This window comes from Diceros bicornis, chromosome 5 (assembly GCF_020826845.1).
Source record: "Diceros bicornis minor isolate mBicDic1 chromosome 5, mDicBic1.mat.cur, whole genome shotgun sequence".
Lineage (NCBI taxonomy): Eukaryota > Metazoa > Chordata > Mammalia > Perissodactyla > Rhinocerotidae > Diceros > Diceros bicornis.
The window spans coordinates 33,203,888-33,230,716 of record NC_080744.1 but is presented as its reverse complement, the minus strand read 5'-3'; positions in this window follow the sequence as shown (position 1 = coordinate 33,230,716).

The window sequence follows — 26,829 nt, the reverse complement described above, 5'->3', positions numbered from 1 at the left end:
AAGGACTGGATCTATAGACTATTTTGTAGGAATAATCTTAAGGGTGAAGAAAGGTGACCATGAATTGGGCTCACACAGATCATATGTCATATTGAAACTCTGCTTGGATCACTGAGAAGTTTTGCTCTTTAAGCCACCGGCATTGACTTTTTTAGCACAAAACACCACATGTATTATGCTGTCATCAGAGACATCCTTGGTGATAATTGCAACATGCCAGCAATGAAAACACCCAGCCCTGGCTCCTATGGCCTACTTCTGAAAGGAACTGCATGGCTTTACAATTATCACTCAGACTGGCAGGGAGAAGGGGAGGGTGGGAGAGCAGCGGGAGAAGAAATCTTTTCAATCTGGATGAACAGATCAGCTGCCTTGGACACCATGCTGTTCTGGCCCAGCCGGGGTTCCTGTGATATCATGCCCCACTCTCATACTGTCAGCAAAATTCCCTGAGGACAACAGCTGCCACTGCCTACAAACAAGTGTTTCTGCTCACTCCGTTCAGGGATGCACGACAGTTTCTCCTTTCCACGAGGCTGCTCGTCTTCTTTCTACTCACCCAAGATGCTAGGTTCAGTGAGGATGAGGATGCTGATAGAATATGTTTCATGATAGTTAGAGGACCACAGGTGAGGTGCCCCAAAACAGCCCATCTCCAGAGCTGCACTAGGATGCCACAGATTGGTCCTAGGTGAGCAGAGAAATAAGTCTCTTTTACTCTCAACTAGCAGGAAGAGGCACTGGGAGGCCCGAGTCCAATAACCTCCCCCGTTTTTCCAGGGTGCCATTCACATATTTCCCATTTGTGCCAGGATGGGAAAGAGTTTGGGAAATACTGATAAAATTATTGAGAAAAACTCAAATATTATTTCAGTTACCATTAATAACAACAATGTAAAAGTACAAACAATCTCAAAGATAGCTAAATTCTTATTTCCCAGAAAACAAGGAAAGCATGTCAGGCATCTAAATTCTGCCTTCTAATTATTCATTTTGTGATCTATGATAAGACTGTAATTATGTCCAAATAAGCAGAAAGTTTAAATGTCCAGGTGTTCAGGTGTCCAGGTTTTCCTGGTTCAAAGTGAAAGCTCTTAAGCATAACCTTAGGGTACTGTGGGGCTATTAAGGGCCTCTGAATCATTGAAGGCTAAAGTATTTCCTGTCATTGTTGGGTATTTGTAGTCTAACTCATCATGAAATTGTAATCCCATTTATGATGTGATATTAGGATATTTTACAGTTTTATCACTGTAAGCTTAGCCGTTCTGAGATACTTTGACTGTGGTTAAGGTAATTTACGAAATCCTCAATAGTAAAACAGTGGTTATGCCTTGGTTATGCAGTTGTAACCTTATCACCCAGATTTCCTAACTTTGTTACTTCGTCAACCAGGTTGCTGGAGAGATTGCCTTGGACTTCTACTCAATAGTCATATTTTTTCTTAAAATTAAGTATGGAAAATTTAAAGATGCTATATTTTCAAGGACAATACCTAAGGAAAAAGGTTTAAAGAAACCAAGACTTATAGTTTCTACTAGTCCTTAGCCTCTATCCATTAGGGCTTTAAGTTGATCATTGTCTCTAGATCACAGTGGATTGTTTCTTTCCTTCACTCTAAAAACAGATTATTCCTGGGAATTTTTCCATAGGTTCCTAGGACTCCTGACCAACTTGGCATCAAAAGTCTCTGGGTTGATTTTCTCAGACAACAAAGCAGCCCACCACTGTACACATTTGGCTGCTGGTCCTAAACCAACACTCTTGTCATTCTCTGGGGTTCCACCAGTCTTCCTTTTATTTACCTAACTGCAAGTTTCAAGACAGACTGTCATGTTAGCATACTCTACATATTCAATATTCCCAATATTATCTTTTTCAATTGTGATTTCTGCTCAATTTTCAAATAAATTTTTCCTCCAACTCTTCCTTTCTGTGTTCAGGAATCTAGTTTCTAAATTATGTTTACTAGTAGTTTGTATATGATCATGTCCTAAGTAACCAACATCTTGCCTGTGACAAAGCACTTGGTTAAGAAAAATCTTAATTTACACTAGAGGCTGTTTTCTAAAAGTGCTAGTGTTTGAGAAAATTGCTCAATAAAGATTTCAAAGCACCTCACACATGTAGAAGCTCAATAAATATTTAATTATATGTATATGATTTATTTGATATTTCTTTTGCTGTCAATCGATAAAAATTCATTAAACTGCAGCATCCTACACAGAATTCTAGGGGAAAATGACAAAGTATAAAATATTACTTCCGCCTTATTGAATTGGCAATAAATTGGGATCAAAAAGTAACACTTGGCCAACAATAAAGAATACAAAAAAAATTATGTTCAGCTGCTTAAGTGTGTGGCAAAGACTGTACGTATTGCAGAATGTGGAAGCATGGCTGATTTCTCGGGGCCTAGAGCAGTCAAGTATGGAGTTCTGAAGGGAGACAGATGGGCCTGGGAGAATCTCAAACATGGAGAATAAGAAAGTGAAGGCATAGGGCAAGAGCACACACAAAAACTACCACAGATCTTAATCATTCTCAATAAATTTGGGCTACATTAATTTGATTCAACTAAAAAGAAAGAGATATAATTACTTGATTAGGAAGGACTCCGAAAGGCTAACTAGTGTACCTTCCTATCTTCCGATATGTCATTTCTTAGCCCCCTTCCAGGCAAATACAATTTGGAGCTATTTTTAAAGACCTAAAAAGGCAGATTTCACAACCTTCTTAGGTGACCTGGCCTCTTAATAGCCCTTGTTAAGAAGCCAGCTTGCCCATGAGGATAATATTATAGTCCTGCTACCCTATATGCCTGCTTCTTTCTTGTTCTGTCCTCTGTGATATTAAACAGAAATACTGTTTTCTCTTGTTTTGGTCAGATGCCCTTTGCGTAATTAAGTTTCTCCTTGGTTTTCTCTTCTTTGTTCCCAAACTATTTCTGTATTCAAGAGTCGCATTTCCTTTCTTGCCTGGTTTTTCCTTGTTTGTTCTCACTTTGTGGCAGTGAGTGGCCCATGTCCCCTCCATTCCTTGAAGGCCTAATGAAGAGTGTTGACCCACCAGAGTGAGGACTGCCCTCTCCCCATAGCCCACTCAGACCACACCTTGCCCTCCCCGCTGGGCACCTGGGAAATGCAGCAGGTGAAGAGGGTAGTCTGGTTTCTAGCGAAGGCTATGAAGTGAATAGATTATAGCTGCATCTCATTAGCAGCCTTTGGAACATCTAGCAAACCACATCATTGTGATCTGAGAGATGAGGGTTACAGAGAAAATGAGAACTGTGAAAGGGGAGAGAATTGCCCTCCGTTCTTGTTTCTGTGCTATGCATCTAGGCCACAGAGATGTTAATTTTCTACGCTAATTGCAAGTGTTCATTTTCATTGAATTCTATATGATGGGAGGGAAGGTTCACTTTCACTAGGTGATGACCACTGGTTTCTTACTCTGTCAGAATCATGACAATGGCTTTCTCTTGACTATAGCACCAATTTGAAATTCCTCTGCCTGATTTTCAAGGCATCCAACAGCCTGGCCCAGTCTACACATCCAACCACATTTTTCGTGATTTCCCGGAGTATTCCCTTTGCTCTACCAGAGATATCTAATCATCCACTCCTATATAAGCCACTATTGTTCTTATCACTATCCTTCACTAACGTGATATGGAAAGCTGTCCCTCCTTGTCTCCTCTCTACAAAATCCAATGAATTCTTCCAGGCCCAATTCAGTTTTCTCTTGGAATTATAGCTCCTCAAAATTGGAAGGGATCTTTAAGGTTATCCAATACAGCACCCAGCTTATAACAGAAGCGGACACTTTATAAACAAAGTGGATGAATTAATGGCTGGTGTTGGTTATTATAATTCACTGTAATTATGAAAATGTACAATTGTCTCAAATGGTTAGAGTGGACCATGGAGGTTGCCTTGGCTCAATGAGGCCTCCATGAATAATTTAAGCATTTTGGACCAGGGAGCTCTTTGTTAAGGGCATTCACTCTTGCTAATTCATTCTCTTAAACTGGCAAGAAAGAAAGAACAGATAATGAGTAAGGGATGCCCACCGAGGATGTGACTGAATGGATGCCATCTCGTCTTTTAGGGAGGACAAAGGGGACATACCAGAGACCCAGAGGAGATACTGGACACTTACTTGCAGGGTTTTTCTTCACTAAAGGGAGCAAGAGGGTAGGATGATCTCATGTCCCATAGAGTTTAGTGATTAATAGTTTCTGGAATGAATGAGACTTCCTGAGTTCAAACCTCACTCTGCCCATGTGACCATGAACCAATTATTGTGCCTCAGTTTCTTATTACATAAAATGAGGAAAATAACAGTACACAGGAGGAATTTTAGAAAAAAATAAATGAGTTACTTCAACATAGCAGTAAGCACCGCATCTGCCACATGGTAACTTTTCATTTAATGTTACACAAAAATTACTTATTTTGTAGAAGGGAAACAATAACAGGTAAAAGGAGAATAGTAAGAGTTTTTCACTTTCTGAAACATATATCACTTCTTGTTGGCAGGGCAGGGAGTATGGCTCAGGAAGAGGAATGGGTATTTTTCCAGGGGAAGGGGGTAAGAATGAGTTAATGATTTTGTGAACCAGGAGACACGAGGTCATATGGAAGAGCTTGATGTAACTTCACACTGAGAACTCAGTGCTGTACAAACAAGACAGAAGGTTATGTGTGTGAGGTTAATAAAAAGTAGGAATGGGTCCCTTGGAACCTGGGGCTAAGGGTGCCAGCAGAACACTAGGGTTGAGAATCTTACGGATGTCTTGAGGAAAGGGACAATTCCTGGGTATGAGAATATGGAGAAAAAAATCAAACTTATTTTTATGAACTAGTGCCCAAAAGGCCTGAGGCAGAGTCCTCTCAGTGACCACTGGATTGGCCCGGAGTTAATACTTAACCTTCCTAAAAGAAGTACATAGAGGAGATGGGGCAGGGGAAGGTGCACTGAAGAGAGATGAAAGAGCACGTGGTTGGGAGACGGAGGCAACCTCGTGAGTTTAGGCACCTGAGCTATCATAGCGCTTTTCTGTTGACATTCAATGTTTGGATAATGGCATCTTGGAAAGAAGTGGTCCAGGGGAAGGCCATTACAGGCAGAATTTATCCTTTAGAGACAGTATACTTTCTACTACTTTACAGAAAGTGTTCCTACTGAGGCATGCTCTAGGCAGCCCCAGGAGTTCTGAGCAAGGCATATATGCTTAACTTCATGTTTGGTTACTCACCTTCTGAAGTCACTGACACCTATTGGTCCATCTTTGCCCTTGAGGAAAGACTCTGCCTTGCAAGCTCTGCCTGGGCTCTTCCCTGAGAAGCCAGAAGATCAACGGGTATCAATGGTGGCTCCTTGAGAGAGGTCACTTTGCTTGGTGAGAGACTATAAGTAAAAATAGAAGCCCCACTGTAGCCTCTTGGGCAAATGACTTATTCATGGGTTCTAAATTATTGAGGTCATTGAAGAGAGTGCTATTTTTAATCTTTGAAACAGATAAAAATGGGGTAAACTGGGTTTTCAGAAAGGCTGTGTCTTCATAGAGCAAAAGATGGGCGGTGTGAACAATGACTGAAAGGAAAAGGGTTGGGGGCATTCACCCTGTGATGGGCACGTGCTCAGTGGGTGACCCTCAGAAGCCTGCGTCTGTCAACAAGTCTGCCTCATTTGTGGCCACTCAGCAAGAGGAAGGGCTTTTTGCAGAGCTGGGTTGGCACTGCAGGCAAGTGCTTTAGCTAGATTTTACAGAGTGCTGGCAAGAGCTCTTTGCCACAAAATACTGTCCCCACCCTTGGTCACTCCTCTAGAGCTTGAGGGCTTTGTTTTTCTCTTGAAATGCAAATGCTCCCTGGGAAACTTCACACATTGATGGTTTATCAGCTGCCATCTCAATTTTTGGTGAACATCTTTGCAAGAAAATGAATCAATAGTTGATGAAGAGCAAAAATGGAATGCAGAATAGACCTTGGGATGAGGGTAGGGGAGGAGGGTTGCAGTAGATGAAAGGTCTGGGATGTAGGAACATAGAAACAAGGACACTGAGAAAGGAGGAAGAAACTGATGAAGGCAAACTTATGTTTGAAAACACAATATTTCCCCTGCTCTGTCCCTGAGGTCCTCAAGGAATTCTGGATGATTTCCTCCTCTATGCATTTTTCATCCCCTTCTAACAACTTCTCATGGAGATGTGATCAACAGGTCCTTGTAGATAGCCTACAATTTGTTCAGCCTTGTGTATGGATTTGCTGGTTCTTTCATTTCATATTCTTATAAACATTCTTTTTTGGTGTCCTCTGCCCATTTAGCATTCTTTTTGACTTCCCAGCATCTGAATTTTATTTTGAAAATTGGGAAATACCCAAATTTGTGATACAGTGCTTATCTCCCACTGTAGAAGCTCCCTTGCAGTTATGACATGAACCCTAACCTGCCCCATCCTAGACATGACCCTCCACTCACCCTACATATGGAATTGGAGGCTGGTGGCTGAAGAAAGCAGGGATGTTACAGAATCTCTTTCAGGGACAATGGAGGCAACTACTTCCAGTCTCCAGTGGCAACATCCTGGGTTCAGAATTGTGGCAAACTGCAGTGTCTGTGGTGTCTTTGCCCTTCATGCCTATGGGGTCTTCACAAGACTGACTCTGTGGCCTGCCCATCTATTCCTCCTAAATAGTCTAGGAGCTAGCCAATATCCTCTTAAAGTCCAGATCTGTTTAAATTGACAAGGGCTGGTATCTGTTCTGTGCAACTTAGAGTTCTGATTTTTTGTTTATTTAGCACATACAAATTTTTCCTACATACTAGAACTTTACAAATATTAACTCATTGGATCCTGATACTAAGTCTGAGAAGTAGGAGCTATTATTATCCCCATTTTATACATAAGGAAACCAAGATACAGAGAGGATACATAATTTGCCTTAGATAGCTCAGCTGCGCGGTGGTGGAGCTGGGGTTCAAACCCAGGCTCCTGACCATTTTGCCCCCTGCCTCCCAGGCAGATCTTTCTCCATTGTCCTCCCTTACGCTCCCCACAACTCCTTTCTGCCTTCATGCCTGGGCATTCTCCAACCTGTAATGAGCCCTAAGGGCCTGTGTCTCAGACCTGCCCGGTTACTTCACCAATTTACAAACCTGAGTCATTAGAAAAAAGGTAGATGTTTTCCTTCTGAGACCTAAAAACACTTCATTACAATTGTGAGAAACAACTTCTCCTGAAAAATCTTAGTGTTTGTCTTAACTAAGTAGCTGTGGGAATGACTAATACTTTTTAGACATAATGAGGAAATATTGCTGTCAGCTAGGGAACAGCAAGGCCAGAAGAAACATTGATATTAATTCAAGCCAATTTATGAGACTCTTCCTGGTGTGCAATTGTCTTTGTTGAAACTGAATAAAGTGGGTTATTTCTATGTAGGATACCGAGAAGAAATCTGTGATAAATATCAGTGCTGGTTCTCATGGGTTTTATGATCTCTGTTTCTCACTGTCTCTCTTTGTCTTTCTTCTTTGAAGCCCTCTGTCTTCATATTAATTTGCTCATGATCCTAAGCAAAGCACTACTGGCATCCAGGAGTACATGCCTATCACTGGGTAAGGAACCAAAGGAGAACCGTGGTCCCAAAGACCTGTCAGGGCTCTGTTACCATTTATTCTCTCTGGATCTGTGAAAGCCTCCCAATAACTCAGTTCCTTCTTCTGGCTATTGCTAAGTGACCATCATCCCCTCTAAAGGGGATAAAAACAACTCAATTACATTCCACTTAGGTCACATATACACTTAAAAGATTTGCCAGAAGGTTCCAGTGTACAAAGAGATTTTCCATAAAAGAAAAGACAACAGTTGAGGCCCGGATGAGAGAAGAGTGGTCTTACACATCAGCAGTGGGGATTTGGCTGAAAAGTAGGAAGGAATTCTCAGATGATGAGAGTAGAAAGGCATAAATACTATATCCAGGGAGACCATGGATTCTTTTTCTTGGCTTTTTTTTTTCAAAAAAAATACAGGCAATTGCCACTTAGAAATGAGAGAGTAGCCCTGCCTCAAAGCAGGAGTGTAGATATCCCATTATGCCACCTGAGTGGACACTGACAGGCTGAGAGTAGATAGGAAATGCCAAGCGGAGCAGGACAGGAGAAGAGAGAAAGAGAAAAGTGGAATTAGGCATATCTTTAATGCTATACTCTTCACAATTCCCAAAGACTTTAAAAAGTATGTGTTCTAACTAACAAAAATGCCCCTAAATGGTAGCCAATGTACAAATGAACAAAAATTATAGATCCAAGTATTCTGCAAAGTGAGAAAATATGTTCTTTGACCCTAAGGATGCTTGTAGCCAGCAGAACAGGACTCTGGGTGGCATTCTTAGGAGTCTCTCCATTTATTTTCCCTCTTCAAATGAAATGTTATTCCCTCTTTTCTCAAACCTCACTCTTTATGACCTGACCCAAACCCTGTCTCTTCCATGAAGCCATCAACGGTGACTCTAGCTTTGCTGATCAAACTTTCCTTTGAAATTCTATTAAATTCAGAGTCTATGCCACTCGGAGTAAAAAAAACAGATACTTATATGTGAATAGGGTCAAAAGGTACAAGCTACCAATTATAAAATAAATAAGTCCTGGGGATGTAATGGACAGCATGGTGATTATAGTTTACAATTCTGTATTGTGTACTTGAAAAATGCAAAGAGAGTAGATCTTAAAAGTTCTCATCACAAGAAAAAAAATTGTAACAATGTGTAGTGATGGTTAACTAGACTTATTGCGATGATCACTTTGCAATATATACAAATATCAGATCATTATGTTGTACACTTTAAATTTATAGAATGTTACATAATTATATCTCAATTAAAAAAAAAAAAACAGATATTGGGGGCTGGCCCAGTGGCATAGCTGATAAGTTCGCACTTCCGCTTCTTCGGCGGCCCGGGGTTGGCAGGTTCGGATCCCGGGCGCGGACTGATGCACTGCCTGTCAAGCCATGCTGTGGCAGCATCCCATATAAAGTAGAGGAAGATGGGCACGGATGTTAGCCCAGGGCCAGTCTTCCTCAGCAAAAAGAGGAGGATTGGCATCGTATGTTAGCTCAGAGCTAATCTTCCTCACGAAAAGAAAACAAAAAAACAGATATTTATAACCTCTATTTGATTGCTTGCCCTTGTTTCCTCTGAGTTAGGCTCATCTCCCAATCAGGAGGTGAACTTCTTAAGAGGCCAATTTATCTCATGCTTTTGTATCTTATGCTTTTATATTTCCCAAACTCTCTGCAGAGTAGGAAGCAACTTAACTTTCAGCTGCAGGTAACTGAAAACTCCAACTCACACGAGCTTAAATAGTAAGGACATTTATGATCTCATGTAACAAGAGCATCAGCAATAGGGTGGGCTCCAGGCTCGGGGCATTGGGTGTTGGTGTTCCAGCTCCACCTCTCTTGGTGATACTGATGGCTCTACATTCTTTTATGAATTGATTTCATCTTCAGGCTAGTAGGAAAATAGCTATGGCCATTCCTGAGTCCTTCAGTTAGGACGATATCTGGAGAGAGAAAAGGGACCAGCAATTCCGGGGCCTCTTTTCCAGGAATAAGGAAACTTTGTCTGTAACTCCTCTAGCAGACTTTACCTCACATCTTATTAGCAAGAATTGAGTTACATGCCCTGTCTTCAACCATGCGGGGGAACTGGGATTAGCATGACGGGCTGCAAACTGCCCTCAGAACGGGGGATGAGGTCATCTTCCTCCAAGTCATGTGTCATGATGTGAAGGAGGTGAGATATTTGAACACAAAGGAGGGAAGAAGGGAGAACGAGCATTGGGTAGACAATCAGTTGTGTACTTGGACCTGCCTTGTGTGGGCTTGTGGGAGCCAACTGTTAGACTCAGGAATTTTTAATGCTGGTGGTTAAACACAGCCATTATCAAAAATTAAATTATATAAGCTTGCAATTGAAGTATATTAAAGCAAAGGTAATAAATACTCAAAAGTCATCAATCTCTAATTATTTTTACTACATCACTATATTATCTATGCTTTTGATGTTGTTTATGGTTGTTGTATCCGTGGGGGGGAAATACTACAGAATGGTGAGCTACTGCGCATCTCTTCCCAGCTCTGTAGTCAGTGACATCATGTTGGCTGTTTGAAAAAGGCTATGGTGCAAGTACTCACATCATGGAAATAGTCAAATGATACAAATCTGGGCTTGACTTACTGTTTTGCTGGTTGTCTAGATTCAAGAAAGTGATGGAGAAAATGTTGCTAATGCAGATTAAACTTAAAAATGTGTCTGTAGCCGTTTTATTATGAATAACACAAAAAATTGAAGAACTATGCTTCTCATTTTCAAAAGCCGTTGTTTGAACCAGCAAAGTCATTCACATAATTGACAAATGGTTGAAGTTGTGACATATATCCTCCCTGATTCACTTTCATATTACTTATTAACATAAATGAAAATATCAACCAACATTCAGATCAAAATTACACTCACTTTGTTTTTTAAAATTTTAAATAATATCTAATAATTTTTGTATTGAGTTATAGAATTACACTCATTTGTTAACTGCAACCATAGAATGGTTATGGATACAAGAGTTCAGAAAAAAATCAACAAAAGCATTCTAAGAGAATCAACTGGCTTTATGGAATTTACAATAAAAAATATTTTACACTTTATTATTATTTATGTTATGTGTTGCACATTCTTTAAATTAGTAAAATTTATAACATGTATAAGTACTAATATATATAGCATGTAGTATATATAGCATATATAATTATATATAATTTTATACTTATGTATATTTTTTCCCCAGAGAACCTGCTATTAAACTTTTACCAGCACAACCCTGAGACTACCAATGTATTTACTACAACATTCTTGATAACCAACTAACTTAATTTTGTTCAGATGCCACTTAGAAAACATATTGATCTGCTTTTTATTTCCTCGATAAATTGAAAGATGCATTCAAAATGGTTCACTAAGTTTATTTTTGTGGGGGTATGGGTTTGAGGGAACAACTGTGCTTTGGTTTAGTTTGCTAGTGATTTCAGCAAATCAGTGAGGTTTTATTTCCCTATGGAGTCTGTAGTTTGAATCAATTTAAGTTCCTGGTACTAATAAGCCACACTGATAAAGAGATTTACCATAATCACATTATTGTCTCTGACTGTGATGAGTCCACCTGGATGTGACACATGTAGGCATTTTGACACCTGCTAAGAGGTGCTGAATCAGGGGGATGCTCAGCTTTGAGCTTATACCAAGGGAAATGAGAAACGTCATTCATAGAATGTTTCTGCCTCCTCTTCAGCTTGCTTTTTCCTGGAGAACAGATTAGCATTAACCTGCTGTTCTATACTTTTATCGTGTTACCCAGAGGTGAGAGGAAAGAAGAGTTTTGGTCCCCTGGGAATGCATGTTAAAATTTGACTCTCTTAGGGGCCGGCCTGGTGGCCTAGTGGTTAAGTTTGTGTGCTCCACTTCGGCAGCCTGGGGTTCGCGGGTTCAGATCCCAGGTGTGGACCCACACCACTCGTCTAATCCATGCTGTGGTGGTGACCCACCTGCAAAATAGAGGAAGACTGGCACAGATGTTAGCTCAGGGACAATCTTCCTCAAGCAAAAAGAGGAGGATTGGCAACAGATGCCAGTACAGGGCCAATATTCCTCACCAAAAAAAAAAAAAAAAAATAGACTCTCTTCCCAGGCCAGATGTGATTTGGAGATGTGTCCTCCTTGGGGAAGTTGACCTCTAGGCTTTATTCCTGAGTGATGGTATCTCTTCTCAGTAAATGTGATGTATGTTGAAGTGGAAAATGTAGGGAACCCAGTCAGTATGATTTTCTCCATAATCTTATATCTCTTTATTGCTTATCTCAATAATGCTTCTTTTTTAGGTTCTCAGTGTGGTTAAACAAATCTTGACACCTCACCTATGGCTATTATTATTATTATTATTAATATAAGAGCAATGGTAGTTATTTATTGATCCTCCATTATGTGTCAGGCACGAGGTCAAATACTTTCTGATATCTTTTCTAACCCGCAGAACAACTACACAGATAGATTATCATTTTCTTTTTACAAATTAGAAATCTGAAACCCAAAGAGATTTAATAACAAGGTTTTAACCAGAATCTGTCTGACTCCAAAGTTCTGTTTTTTCCACTGTATCAGAATTTCTCTCCTTCCTTAATAACTCACTAGGACTGAATCCTATTCGAGAAACATGTTGAATGATGAGAAATTTCAAGAGTTGCATTTGGTCATATTAACCAGTAATCCACGTTGGGACATTCTTACTTTAAGCTTGACCATTTGCTAATTGGTTCATTAAGGATATTGATAAAAAATATATATATACTTTTAGAGTCCTCACAAGTTTACACAGGTAAGATGGAGCCCGGGCAGTAAATGCTCACAGACTTCTTGAAAACCTGGTGATTATCTGGGCACACTGGGGCACAGAATGCTCTGTTTCATTGGATTCATAAACTTCTTGGTATTTGAATCTCAGAAAGTAGGCTGATTTCAATCTCTTGAACTATACCTCCCAGGGTTTTTTCAGGTTCCATTGTGTAGGTGGCATGTTGCAGAGGTCCAGCAGTTTCAGAAATGAAATGTGCCCTGGCTGATGTGAGTGTAGCTTGTTTTCCTGCTGAAATCCCAGCCTTTGGGTCAGAAAAGAGATGCACTAGATTAAGGCCAACCAGGCAAGAAGCTAGCAGCCTTTCAACAAAACGATCCTTTACTGTTATGGAACATCTTTATTTTAGATATTTGTATTATACAATCAAGAAATAAAAAGGGCCCAAGCATAAGCACAGAACCACCACAATTCCTGGCATCCACAACTAAGCGGCATCATGCCTAGAGAGAGAAAGGCTATCGCTGGCATCATTTTACTTCCGTGAATTGTTTCTAAAGATCAGAATCGAAAACAGATGGAGATGCTTTATATCATAACAATTGAGATGCTCCCTGTCATTACAGGTCAGGAGCGGCTTGTGCAAGTTTATAAGCTCAACAGAGTCCTCAGACATGCAACTAGGTTTAGCCTCACTCAAGAAGATTGTCTCTAGCCCCCTTTATCAGATTGCTGCAATGAGCGATTGGGGCAACCTTGAAATAAAAGAAGTATCACTAAAGGGCAACAAAGCCTATGGCAATGTATTCAAAATGTTTCCATCTTGTACCTACTTAAAGGATTATGAAAAACTATATACCCATGACATTTTAAATTCGTGTTTTATCATAAATTTTTATACTTGCAAAGGATGTAGTTGCTGACATACTGTGTGTTGTATATGTGCATTCAAGATCTTTTCAACAAAACCTTAATGCTACAGATTTAGTACATTCAATTGCTTGAGGATATCTACTGTGTAACCTAATTGACAAAGGCGGTCCTCATTGTCCCACTAACAGGGAAATCAGGAATACTTGGTGTCAGAAAAAAAACGTAGTTTAAAAACTTCAAATAAATTACTTAATATGCATTCCCCTTTAACAATTTAGTCCCTTCGGAATCCTAATTTTGAGAAGGAGAGAGAGACTGAGGAGAGCAGAGTGTGTCAAGGATGACAGAAAGCCGTTGCTCTCTTCAGTATTTCTCATCCAGCCTGTCTCGGCTTTTTTTCAGGGGACTCTCCCTCTGGAGTGACGTGTTCTTGATTTGACCCTTTGTTTTTATTCCCAGAGCAATGGACCTTGGTAAGATTGGAGGTGGTTAGCGTGTACCTTTCTTTTTAAGGTGGGAGAGGTTCTGTTGCGAAAGAGGAGGCGGGAAAGGAGAACCTGCGACAGCAGAGAAGTTCTCAGGCAGAGTATTTTAGGAAAGGATTACAGCAGTTGAGAGTCTGAAAAGTTATTCTCTCAAAGCTTTCAACACTGTGTATGGCTTGAAAAGTCTTGTTTATCCCCAGCACTAAGCCAATCATTTTTGAGAACCACTGTTTGTTTGTGCATGAAACAAATAGGGTGTTGTTGCCAGGACTCCATGTTTATGAGTTTCTGGGTCTTCGTTCCTTCCTGTTCCCTTTCCTCTTCCTCATGCCTTTTCCTTCCTCCCTCCCTCCCTCCTTCCTTCCTCCCTTCCTTTATCAACCCATAGGAGCAGGGAGCACCTGTTTTTTCTCCACTATCTGATGCTCCTACAGCTATTAAAATCCCCCCTCCCCAAAGCGGGGAGAAATCCCTCCCTATTTGCCATACCTTAGGTTTCCTTCTTACATTGAGACACGACACGGAGAAAAATATATCATTAAGCTCATGAAGCTGAAGCGTCAGAGCCCCTCACTTTCACAGCCTCTTAAGGTCTTGGGGGGGTACCTAACATATGTTTACAATGTCACGTATTTTTGTAAATTTGTCAAAGCAGGGTATTTTGGTATCCTCTTAGTTAAAAGAGGATCCCTCCAAAATGTATAAGCTTCCTACCTCACTAGCGTTTACAGATTTAGCAAATAAAAATTCAGGATGCTCAGTTAAATTTGAATTTCAGATAAATAATTAATAATTTTATATTATTCCAAATATTGCATGGGACACACTTACACTAAAAAAATTATTTGTTGTTAATCTGAAATTTTATCTGGCAGCTGCCCTACATCCCTCAAAACTCTGATCCTACCCTGTTTGGACACTAAATGGTAAAGTAATCCTTGCTGTTCTGAATCAGATGTAGTTATCTTTGGATTTATATTGTAAATTCTTCTCAAACTATAATTTGAGACTTTGAAAGTCAGTTCTGACCTATCTTATGCAACCTTATTTTGTGGCACATTTTTGCTACAGAAACACAGATCAAAATAATTTCCCAACTCTGCAGGAAAATGAGAAACTCTGTTTGTTCTTTAGTGAGAGACAAGAGAACTTTGAAATATCACTGTTGTGCTTCATGTTGGCATCCAGCGTGGAACATGTGTGTTTGGAGAAGAAGCTCCATGAGTGGCTGCTGAGAAATAACAGCTAGTGGGGGAGGAGAGAATCGTGGCTCAAGAAGATTTGGGTTGTGATAGAAAGTATTAGAGCAGTGTTTCTCAAATATTTTGGACTCTGCCCTACAGTGAGAAATACATTCTCTATAGTGACCCAAAACTCACCTCCATATATGTGTGACTGAAGCCAAAGTTTCCTGAAACATTCACATTACTACGTGTCCTATTACCATGTGTAATACACACTATTTTCTACTCTAATCTATTTCATATTTTTTAAAAAAAGAGCAGTTGCATTCAATTGATTTCACAAACTGATGGATCACGATCTGTGGTTTAAAAACTCCTGCACAAGAACAGTGCTGCTCAAAGCCACTGCTCAGGATGCTGGTTGGGGTGGTCTCCAACAGAAAAGGAGCTTGTATCACAGTGTAAGTCAATGAGCTTCTTCCTTCATTGAGAAAATCTCTGAAAACAGTGTCAGCTGAACAGCATGCTTAGCAACAGTTGATTCATGTTCTGGTGTAAGTTCTTTATCCAGTCACAGTGGGTAATAAACAGCTCACAGGTGAGTACCAGTCTTCAGATGACCCTTTGAGAAGCAGTGTGAGCTGGAGTGTGACACAAAGGAGATGGAGCAGGGGTCCAGAGGAGCTCAGAGGGATTGCAATCTAGAGTGTGAGGAGAGGGAAGAAAGAGCAAATAGTGAGTGCCACTTAGGAAGTCCATGAATACAAATCACTGAGACCAAGGGGCCTCTTTGGAGAAAGTGTAGACACTTTCGCAGGGATCCCATCCAACTGAAGGAGAAAGTCCCTTTCAGACAACCAGCTCAAGGACAGAAATTTAATTCCTGTATACAGAAGGATGGGTCAGAGAAAATGTGAAGATTTTACTGCAAAGAACTAGATTGGTTTTCCTTACTCTGAAAAGAGTAAACTCCATCTTTCACTCTCTGTAGTCTCTATGTCAGACCCTCTCCTTTATCCTGGAATCACCAACTCTTTCATTTGGTCAACTCCCTCTAATGGAGTTAATGACCTTGCCTTATGCTTCATGGAGAAAACAGAAACCCTCAGAAGGGACTTCCTTCATCTTTTCTCTGCTAAACCTACCAGTCTACCAGCACTGCTCCCAGTCTCCCTTCCCGAGGAATGTGCTGCGAATTGGCATGAGGAATTACGAGAACCTCCATTACCCCATTACGATGGGGGTCTACACTCCTCCCAACTCAGTATACAAACCCTAGATTATATTGCTGTGCTCAATAACAAAGAAAAGACAGGTGAGTAACACTTAGCAAAATAGAACCACTCTAGCTGCCAAACAGCTTTATTCTCATCGCACTCTAAATCTCTGAATTGGAGAAGAAAATAACATGGAACCACAAGGCCCATTTCTCCTTAGGTAGCACAATATGTTAGCCACACCTTTGGGAAGTTTTCTCTATGTCAAATTGGTTGGTAGAAAACTATTAAATTCTAATCCTTCCATTTCATTTTATTTATTTATTTTTTTGTGTGAGGAAGATCAGCCCTGAGCCAACATCCATTGCCAATCCTCCTCCTTTTTTCCCCCAAAGCCCCAGTAGATAGTTGTGTGTCATAGCCGCACATCCTTCTAGTTGCTGTATGTGGGACGCGGCCTCAGCATGGCCAGAGAAGCGGTGCGTTGGTGTGCGCCCGGATCCGAACCGGGTCGCCAGAGGCAGAGGGTGTGCACCCAACTGCTAAGCCAAGGGGCCGGCCCCTAATCCTTCCATTTTAGATGGGATCCTGTCCCATCTGATCTTTCAGGCACTTGCACCATTGATTACCTTCTCTCTTTTGCATCTTCTATTGCTCCCTCTCTACCAGATCCATTCCCAAGCTTTCAGACATGCCACAGTATATCCTATCTTAAAAAATAAGCCTCCATTTGTTCCATGTCCTCCTCCAGTAACTGCACTCTCTCTCTCCTCTCCTTCATAGATAAGTTTCTCTAAAGAGTTCCCATCTCCATTTATTCACTTTTGCTAGTCTGCCTTCAGCACCTACCACTCCACCAAAAATACTCTTGTTATAAAAATCACCAATGACTTCTAAATTGCTAAATCTGATGGGAACTTTTCAATTCTCACCTTCCTCAACATTTTAGCAGTTTTAGACACAGTTCTTGCTCCCTTCTCCTTGAAAGATGCTGATCTTGGCATTCCTGATAACGCATTGACTCTTCTGGCGTTTCCTCCTATCTTTTGGACATCCCTCCTCTATTCTTTGCTGGCTCATCCATCTTTAATTGATCTTTGCCTGTTGGGAGATCTCCTCCCTCCCATCAATAAAAAGATACTCTCTTAGTATTCCCCACCCAGGTAAATGGCAACTCGATTCATACAGCTGCTCCCTAAACAAGTCTTCCTGATTCCACCTCCAGCATGTATCTCAAGTCTGTTCACTTTGCTCTGTCTCCATTGCTCTACCCTGGGCCAAGCCACCATCATACTTCACCTCCACTCTGCCGTAATTTCCTTATTGGTCTTCCCATTTCCACTTTTGTCCACCTACCCCCACCCCACACACCAATCCATTTCCCATATAGCGATCATAGTAATATTTCTAAAATGTACATCGTTATGTCACTTCCTTTCTCGAAAATAATAAGTCACTTCCCACAGAACTTCAGATAGAATCTGAGCTCCTGAACATGGTCTACAAGGCCCTGTGTGACCTGGCCCCTGTCCACCTCTCCAGCCTCACCTCTTTCCTTTCCCTCCCTTTACTCTCTACTCTCCTGCCACACAGCATTCTTTTAATTTCTCACAGGGTCAAGATCTTTCCTGACTCCGGTTCTTTGTGCTCACTGTCTCTTCTTCTGGGGTTACTCCCTGCCCACACACACACACACTTCCACCTGCTCATCTCCTGCTAACTCCTGCTCATCTATCTTCTGGTGGCAGTTCAAATGTTAATTCTTTAGGGAAACCTCTCTTGAATCACTCACTCCCACCTCATCAATCCAAATTAAGTTCCCTTCGTTACACTCTCTCTGCACCCTGTATTTTCTTCATAACACATACTACAACTTATAATTAAATAATTAGCTCTGTATTCTTTTGTTTGTTTGCTTAATATCTGTTTTCCCCATTTAAATGCAGGTCCCAAGTGGCTAGTGCCTAGAACAGTAGCTAAAACATTAGTAAATGCTCAACAATTTTTAAATGAATGAATGAGGAATATGAAGACTAATTGTTTCAAATGTATGCTAAACATTGACAAACTATATCTCTTTCAACCCCAAGGTTTCTGACAAATACACTTCACACAGTGTGTGTGACAATGGGTCAGACACCTGTTTATTAGTGTCTATGGGTGGTGTGCTGGAGCAGGCTTGTATAGGCTTGAGAGCCAGTCCTGGGTATCTCTTCACAATCTCACATTTAGTGGCATCATGTTGGCAGCCATGATGGAAGTATTTATACCACAAAAATCAGGAAATGCTAAAAATCAGGACTTTTTTTTTTTCCTTTGGGGAACTGGTTTACTGGCACACCACTGGCGTCTACTATATACCCAACATCATGTTAGGTATTAAGGAGCCACCATTAAAAATAAGTCATAGTCCCTGTCCAGCAATAGTTTCCAGACTAGTTTATGACATACATCAAGAATCAAGGACAATTGAGGTTTAGCTGTGCAGTGTGAATGCATCTGTGGTCAGAAAAGGATGAGATCAGTGTGGGTTGGAGTAGGTACCAATGGACATCCTTGAAGCCCTGCGCGTCTCTACTACATCCTCTCAATCACATCTCCAACCTGCTGGATGCTCTATCAAGTGAGGACTTCCCCAATCTTGGCCCTTAGCTTCCTGATCTGTGAAATGAAATGGTCCAACTTGATTGTCTCTGAGGTCCTTTATAGCTCAGAAAAATTGCATGGTTCTAAATGGTTAGACATGTGAACCATGTTTCTAAGTAAGTCTAAGAAGGCCAGGAAAACACCATTCTGAAACATCCTTTCCTATGATTAAAGGACTCTCAGGAATTCCATTTGGGGATAAAAGGGTGAAGTAAAATGACCCTCTTGCCACAGAGTTAGGCCAGTTTTCTTTTAGCCAAAGAAGAGATTTGGCATCTGAGGGTGACAGGAGCTCTCATGGATTTTCCTCATGAGCATCATTAGCTAAATCTGGTGACCATTTGACAGCGAAATAAGGTCACTATTTTTAAATCAACAGGAAAAGGGCAGAGCAGCAAGCTAGAAACGATGATTTATCCTGTGGCCAGAGTGCACAAAATTGACTGGAGAAACTAATCGAATCAGACTTGATAAAGCTGATGCTGCCTTTTATCCCCTGTGTCTAGAAGCCTTGTCGGAGCTGGTCTGCCACGGATCCTGATTTGGGATACAGGCGACTCCTTTGCCTCTTCTGAGTAGCAATCCATCTGCATACATTTCAATTATTGGATTTTTTTTTTAATCATTACTATTAAATATAACATGAGACTTTTGATGGTGTTAAGTAGCGGCAAAGGCGGAAGTCTACTGAAGCGACCTGCTCCCAGGCACCCACGGAACCCCCAGGTAGGGCTGGTTCTGGGCTCTCAAGGCCCTCTTTTCCCTCTCCCTCTCTGCCTCCTCCTCGTCCCTAAAGGCAGGAACAGCTGCTTCCAGGTTGGCTTGTTCAGACCACTTATCTCAAGCCACCCTGAAGCTGCAATGCAGCAGGAAGCTGGCCTGACATGCTTTCCCCATTCAGCATAGCCCAGCTGTGGCTCTGCATTGCTGCAGGCGGCCATGTTGGCATCTGGCACAGAGATAGTCAAGGCTGAAGTCTTTTGAGTTGGGAGTTACCATCACAACTAGCTGTGGCCCTGGAAGAAAATGAGGATAAGACTGGGCTACCCCAGAAGGCAACTAGACATTTGTTTTGGCCTGAACTTTTTGATCTTTTCAGTTGGAGGATGAAGATGGTAAAGATCTGGTGTTGAGAGTGGTTCAATTCACCATAGATTTAGTAAGCGCCTGCATCAAGGATAGAAAGGGGAATATAGTGGGCCAAGGGGAATGAGGACACAGTTTCTGCATTTGAAGAGTTCACAGTCTAATGTGTAAGATTTTACATGAACAAAAACTTTCAATGAAACAGGATAAGCGATAATATAAACATATGCACAAGCTGTTGTGGAAGCCAGGAGGAGGGATCTTAGACGAAAAGGAGCTGTCATTTGAGCTGTGCTGTGAAGGACAAGCAAGAGTCAGATGAAGCAAGTTAGATAGAGAGTTCTAGGCAGAGGGAAGTGCACAAAGCATGAATAGCATGACACGATCTGGGAATCACAGGCAGCTTGGTGTAGGAAGGGTGTAAAGTGGAAGACGGGGCTTGAGAGACACACAGCTAGAGAAGGAGGCTGCAGCCAGGTGATGGAGGGACTTGACAGCCTTGGTAAGAAAACTGAGCTCTGTTCTGTAAGAGTCTGGGAGTCATTGAAGGACACTGAGTAAGGAAGTTATGTGATCAATTTGCATAGATAGATCCCTCTGGTGCAGGGAGAATGTGGGTTTAAAGACAGTAAGACAAAAGGCAGGCAGATGCACTAGGTTTGTCCAAAGATTTTGGTGCTCCAAGGCAGTGGTGGTAGAGATAGAAAGGAGTGGGTGAGTCTGAGGTAAGATCCGAAGATCAGAAGAACTAGAACTTGATGATGGACTGAATATGGAGGATGGGATGATGAGGGAGAGGGATTTGCCTAGGATGGCCCCCAGGTTTCGTGCCTGGGTGATATGGTTAGAGCTGCATTTCTCAAAGTATGTGTCTAGGAATGCCAGCTCTAGTGGATATGAGAAGGTGTTGCATCAAAAGTGGTTACCTCCTTAGATAAGTTTAAGAAATGCTGGCTTAAAACTCAACCAGATCTCTCTACTGCAAGACTTCTCAGAGCCTGTAATATGCTGCTACTGCAGCTAATAATAATAATAACTATCATTATTAAGCACTTACATGAATTCCATTGATGTGTTCTTTGAGCAATTTGAAAAGAAGCAAAGTCCCTGAAAAAACTGTTCTGAAACTTGAAAATAAACTGTGAGCAAGTACACAAGTACAAACTAATAATGTAGTTATATAGGTCTGAAGCAAGAAGCTTCTAGTGCAGGTGAATCAAAAGCATTGTGGGACATGGCCAGGTGCAAGACTAAATATTAGATATATATTATTTCAGGTTTCCATAACAACATCATGGGGTATGTATTTTGTACCTATTTTACATACGGGGAAACTAGGGCTCATAAACGCTAAATAACTAACCAAAGACCACCACACGTCTAGGAAGGAGTAAAATTCACCCTCAACAATTACATCATATCATTTCCACGTGCTAATGTAAATCGTGAATCTGCAAGGAAGGGAGGAATCTAGCACACTGTGTCCCCCAAACTTAAGTGACTGTGGAATCCTGTGTTTATGGAGCACCTCACAGGATTAGTGGTAGTTGGAGTGCATTTTGTGGCGAATAATGCTGTTAACTAATCTGGAGTACAGGTTGATAAGAGGGAAATTATAATTATGCAAATCATGGTAGTATAAGGTTGAAACTTGCCACAGTAGAAAGACAGCTAAAATGTCATAGAAATCCAAAGTAGGGAGAGATTATTTCCAATATTAGTGTGCAGGGAAAATGGTCAATTAAGATGTTATCAGCCACAAGTAACAGAAAACCCAACTAAAAGTGGCTAAAAAAAGAAATTTATTAAAGCACATAACAAAATCCAGAAGTAGAACAATTCCACTGTCGCTTAATTCAGTGGCTCAACATCATCATCAGGGATGCAAGTTTTTTTCTGTTTTTCTGCCTTGCCATCTTCAATATGTTAGGTTGTCCTCCGAGGCCCCAAGGTGGCCGGCATAGTTCCAGGCGTCAGATGCAGACAGCAGCACAGATGTCAAGACTGATAGAAGAGTGCAAAGAGTGGTTGAAGAGGCCACTAAGAAAACATCTTCTTATACTGCAAGAAGAAAGTGACACTTCCTGCTAAAAAGTATTTAAAATATTTCTTGAGTCCATTGCCACATACGGATTGAACCGGGCAAAGTGAACACAGATGCAGAACACCGGGGTTGAGAGAGACGAGCTGTGTTGAGCAAGCAGGCAGCTGGTGCTCAGCTAAGCACGCTGGAGGGAAGCCAAACCTTTGTGAGGGCTGTCCTGAAAGCCGCTTGTGAGTCAGCACACTCGATGACTGATAACTTCGAAATAAGGGCCATCTCTATGAAAGAGGCGTCCCGCTGCAGATGGCCCAGGCCAGGAGCACTGTGGGCCCAGAAACACAGGGATGATCAAAGCTTATCGTCAGTTCCCTAGTGGATTGTGTGATCGACTGTCACATGCAGCCTCCAACTGGAGGTAGGCTAAGAGTGTGCGTTCGGCCAATTCTCAAAAATCCTATTGTTATTTTCATAACTGAGTGATCAAAACACTTCAGGGTTTGTTATTTAGAGGAATCTGGACTAGGTGAGACTCAGATTGATCTGGCTCAGATTGATTCTAAGAATCAAAGTGAGCAGAATTCAAAAATTCTATTTCATGGAGTCTCATTTCTGAATTACAAAAGCTCTTGGTAAACTGTAAGCCCTCATGCAAACAGTAGCCTCTATTACTAGCAAACATATTGAATGAGTTTCTGGCATGCACTTCGGAAGAAAATAAAATGCAAAAAAAAAAAAAAATGAGGTATTGAAAATAAAGGAAATGTAAAAGAAAGTAAATATAGAATAATTTAAGTAATAAAAAGCAAGAAAATCTGACTAAGAGAACATCTCTGGGGTTAATTTTCTTGTAGATTAATTCTGTTTTTCAATAGCATCAGAGACATGGTAGAGCTGATAGGATAGTCATTTTATGATGCACTAATAGTAAGTAATAAAGTGTCAGGGCAAAAACAGTCAGAAGGCATTTCACGCAGCAGCAGCCTCTGGAACATCTCTATAGTCCAGTAGTTTGGAGTTTCAAGTTTTAAGGTGGCAGATGACAGTAAAATTGTACCCAGTTCAGATTTCATCTGCAAGTGTTGAAAAGCTGAAGAGAAAGGAGAGCTACGGTGAAGAGTGAAGTTTTCAAAAACAGAACAGCTCGACCTACAAAATGATGTTGGAAAGAAGCCGCAGTCAATAACATTGTAATAACCTTGTGTGTGACAGATGGTAACTAGACTTAGTGTGGTGATCATTTTGTAAGGTATAAAAACCTCAAATCATTATGTTATATACCTGAAACTAATATAATATTGTCTGTCAGTTATACTTCAATAAAAAAATAAGTAGCATTTCAAAAGAAGTTACAAATAAAACTTGAATTTTTTTCATTCACTATTAAAAAAAAAAAAGAAGTTGCAGAGGGGCATGAGAAGGCGGAGGACCTAAAAAGGAAAAGCAGGCATGCGGAATGAGGCTGGAGAGGCTACAAAGGTTTACGGGCATGCAGCTGCTCTGCTAAGTGCTTTTACACGTCAAATCACTTAATTGGGAAGGAATAATTTCAAAGCCATATCAAATAACATTTAGACTTATAAAACAGAATTTATGTTGCGGGCTAAAAGCAATATCAAGTTCTAGAGGAAGCGACACAACGTCTGCCCAAGAGACAGATATGGGAAGAAGTCATAGCAACAGTTTGTCTCAGAATGACCCCTAATAACCAGTCATTGGCCAAGGTTATTGGGAAAGCAGTGGATCTGCTGTGGTCATCAGGAAGAACTTTATTGGGTCTTGTTGAAAAGCAGGTGTTGTGGAAACTGGGGCATTTCTTTCCCCTTGTTTCATGTTACAAGTGGAGGGGGCTACATCTTCTTGTTCTACCAATCTCTCCCTCTCCTCTCCAAGGAAGGAGGAGTAGCTTACATGATTGGTGAGCTTGGAAGAAGCTAAGGGTGCCCATCTCAGCCCCTTTCTCCTTCCTCTTTGGGGATCTGCCACCCATCAGAGAGTACACATCCCACTCTGCTCCTCCATGGCACCCACCAGGGAGACCTGGAGACCTGGTGCTAGCATGAGCGATTGGGGCACTCACTCTGACTTGGGGATGCATATTGGGGAATCCATTGTTGCTGCACTCGTAGACCACATCCGCCTAGGCCAATCGACTTTGTAGCAGAAACATAGGCTATTTTTATTCCCACTTGCCTGACTTTTCCATCTATATCTTAATTGTTTCTGAGCTCAAGGGGACTGAAAAGGATACATTTCTGACTACCTCAAACCCCAACAACAGGAAGAAGGAAAGAAGAACCCAAACCAAAACTTTCCAGAATACAATCAAATGTAGTAGGTTTGAATGTACTCTACCAAATAATATCCTGATTCTATTGCCTGGCATTCAAGGCCCTTTATGTCCTGAAACCAACATACCCTAGTGTGTGATCTAACACTACTTCCCTCTGATAGCATCAGACAGAAACACACTCAGCACTTTGCTGTCTCTGTGCCTTTACTCAGGGTATTCCCTCCAAATGGAAAGCACTTTTCTTCATTTTTTTCACATCCATATCTGACCTATTCTTCAAGGAGTCACCCAAGTTTCACCGAATCCATAGGGGCTTCTGTAGCAGGTTCTATTTAGAGGGTCCCTTCCCAAGTCACCCTACTTTCTTCTTTTTCCACAGAACCTCAATTTTCTTTAGTTCTTAGGGGACTATAAGCTTCAGGTAAAGCAGAGCCCCAGTGAACTTTGATTACCTTAATCAAACTCGGCAGTGCCCGTGATTGAGTTAAGAGTGAGCATGTGACTAGGTTTTGGACACCGAGCCATTTAAGAAGAAATTCAAGGCTGGGAAACCTTTTCCCCCTGAAAATACTCTAGCAAAACTCCTTCAACACCAGAAGTTTCTCTTTTACCAGCATTTCAATCTTACTCTTTTTTCTCTCAGTTAAGCCACTACCACCCTTTCTTCTTTCTTTCTCTTATATTTTTATGGACGTTCCATTTCATTCTTCCTTGTCTTTCTTTTCTTGCCCTTCGTTGACTTTCTTTTCTCATAATGTTGACTTATGCCTTTGTACTTGTTTTCTTTTAGTTTTGCCTTTTTTTTCCCTCACTGTACTCCAGTGAATTCTCTCCCAGCAGGGAATGTCTATTTTGGTTTGTAAATCCTGTGGCTCTACTTGCGTTCTTGAGAAGTTTCCATATATCCCATGTTCACACATTCTACCTCTTGGATACCTTTTCTTTTTTTTTTTTTTTGCTGGGAGACATTTACTCTGAGCTAACATCTGTCACCAATCTTCCTCTTTTTTTTCCCTCCCCAAAGCCTTGGTACATAGTTGTACATTCTAGTTGCATGCCCTTCTAGTTCTTCTATGTGAGCCAACACCACAGCATGGCTACTGACAGACGAGTGGTGTGGTTTGGCAACACCACTTCTGGAAGTGGAGAGTGCCAAACTTTAACCTCTAGGCCATCAGGGCTGGCTCTATTTTCTTCCTGTTCTAGAAGAAATGTGCTGCTGTCTTCAGACAGGATTAACCTCAGCTATTCTAGGCCTTTATCTTTCACTTTATAGCTGACAATCTCTAATCTTTCTTGCATGCAAATCATATTTTGCATACCAATTCACTACTTCACTCCCTTTTTAATGTAAAGTACAAATGGCCAAACTACAATGAATAAGTAACCTTTCATCCTGTTGTTTGACATTCTGAGTCTAAATATTTGGCTACATGGGTCACTTCATTACTTCTAGTTCTTTCACTTTTGCCCAAGGTTATGGTTAAAATTTTGTTCTAAAACCATCTTCTTTTTTGCACCTACAGCTGCTCCTGAAGCTGCTCGAACAGCCCTTGACTTCTGTCACCCTGAGTTTCTTTTTTTTTTTGCAGGGTAAGATTCACCCTGAGCTAACATCTGTTGCCAATCTTCCTCCTTTTTCTTCCTTTTCCCTCCCAAAGCCCCAGTACATAGTTGTGTGTAGTTGTAAATTCTTCTAGTTCTTCCATGTGAGCCACCATCACAGCATTGCTACTGACAGACGAGTAGTGTGGTTCCACACCCAGGAACCGAACCCCGGCCGCCAAAGCAGAGCACACCGAACTTTAACTGCTAGGCTACCATGGCTGGCTCTAAAACCACCTTCTTGATCTAAGTAGGAATGGATCCCAAACCTTAAGAACTTGAAATTGTTTTCTCTTTCAGATTTCCTTGTGGATTGTGGCTAGAGTATTTCTTCCTAATTCACATTGCAATCCCATATTCATAGAGGTGGGAGAAAGGACAATATGTTCCCAGCTTTCCCATGCCCTTCTCCCTCTCTCCTGCTAGCACTAGGTATAGGAGAGAGCGTGAGGTTTCTTTCCCTAAGATGGAGATTATTTAGAGATGGGAGCCTCTGGTAAAAACTGGAGAAAGGGGCTAGGACACAGCAGAGAAGCTAAGGTGGTTTATAGAATAAAGAGCTGGTGAGAAAGAGAGAAGACTTGAAGAAAAAGGGGAGAAAGAGAGAGAGAGGTTGCTGTGCAAGAGGCTCCAGCACATCCTTCCTCATGAGAGAACTAGAGAGGGGAAGAACAGTTTTTGGGAAGTTCCTGTGAAGAAATTGCCAGTATGCAAACACAAATGAACAATGAGAGGCAATAGTTCTGCTCCTAGTAGGATCTTTTCAACAGCTTCACTTAAAGGTAAAAAACAATGGAAATCTAATCAGAGCTGACAGTGATTGGCCCGCAAAATCCTAAATTTTTATGAATTTGTGAGACTTGCATTCATTATTTTTAACAATGAACCTTGTCCTAAGCGTGAAATGTGCCTTTAGGTATTTGCTAATAGTGATAGAAAGTCATCATGGCTGACTCGGTATTAAAAATATTTTCTTTCATCTTTATCTCAC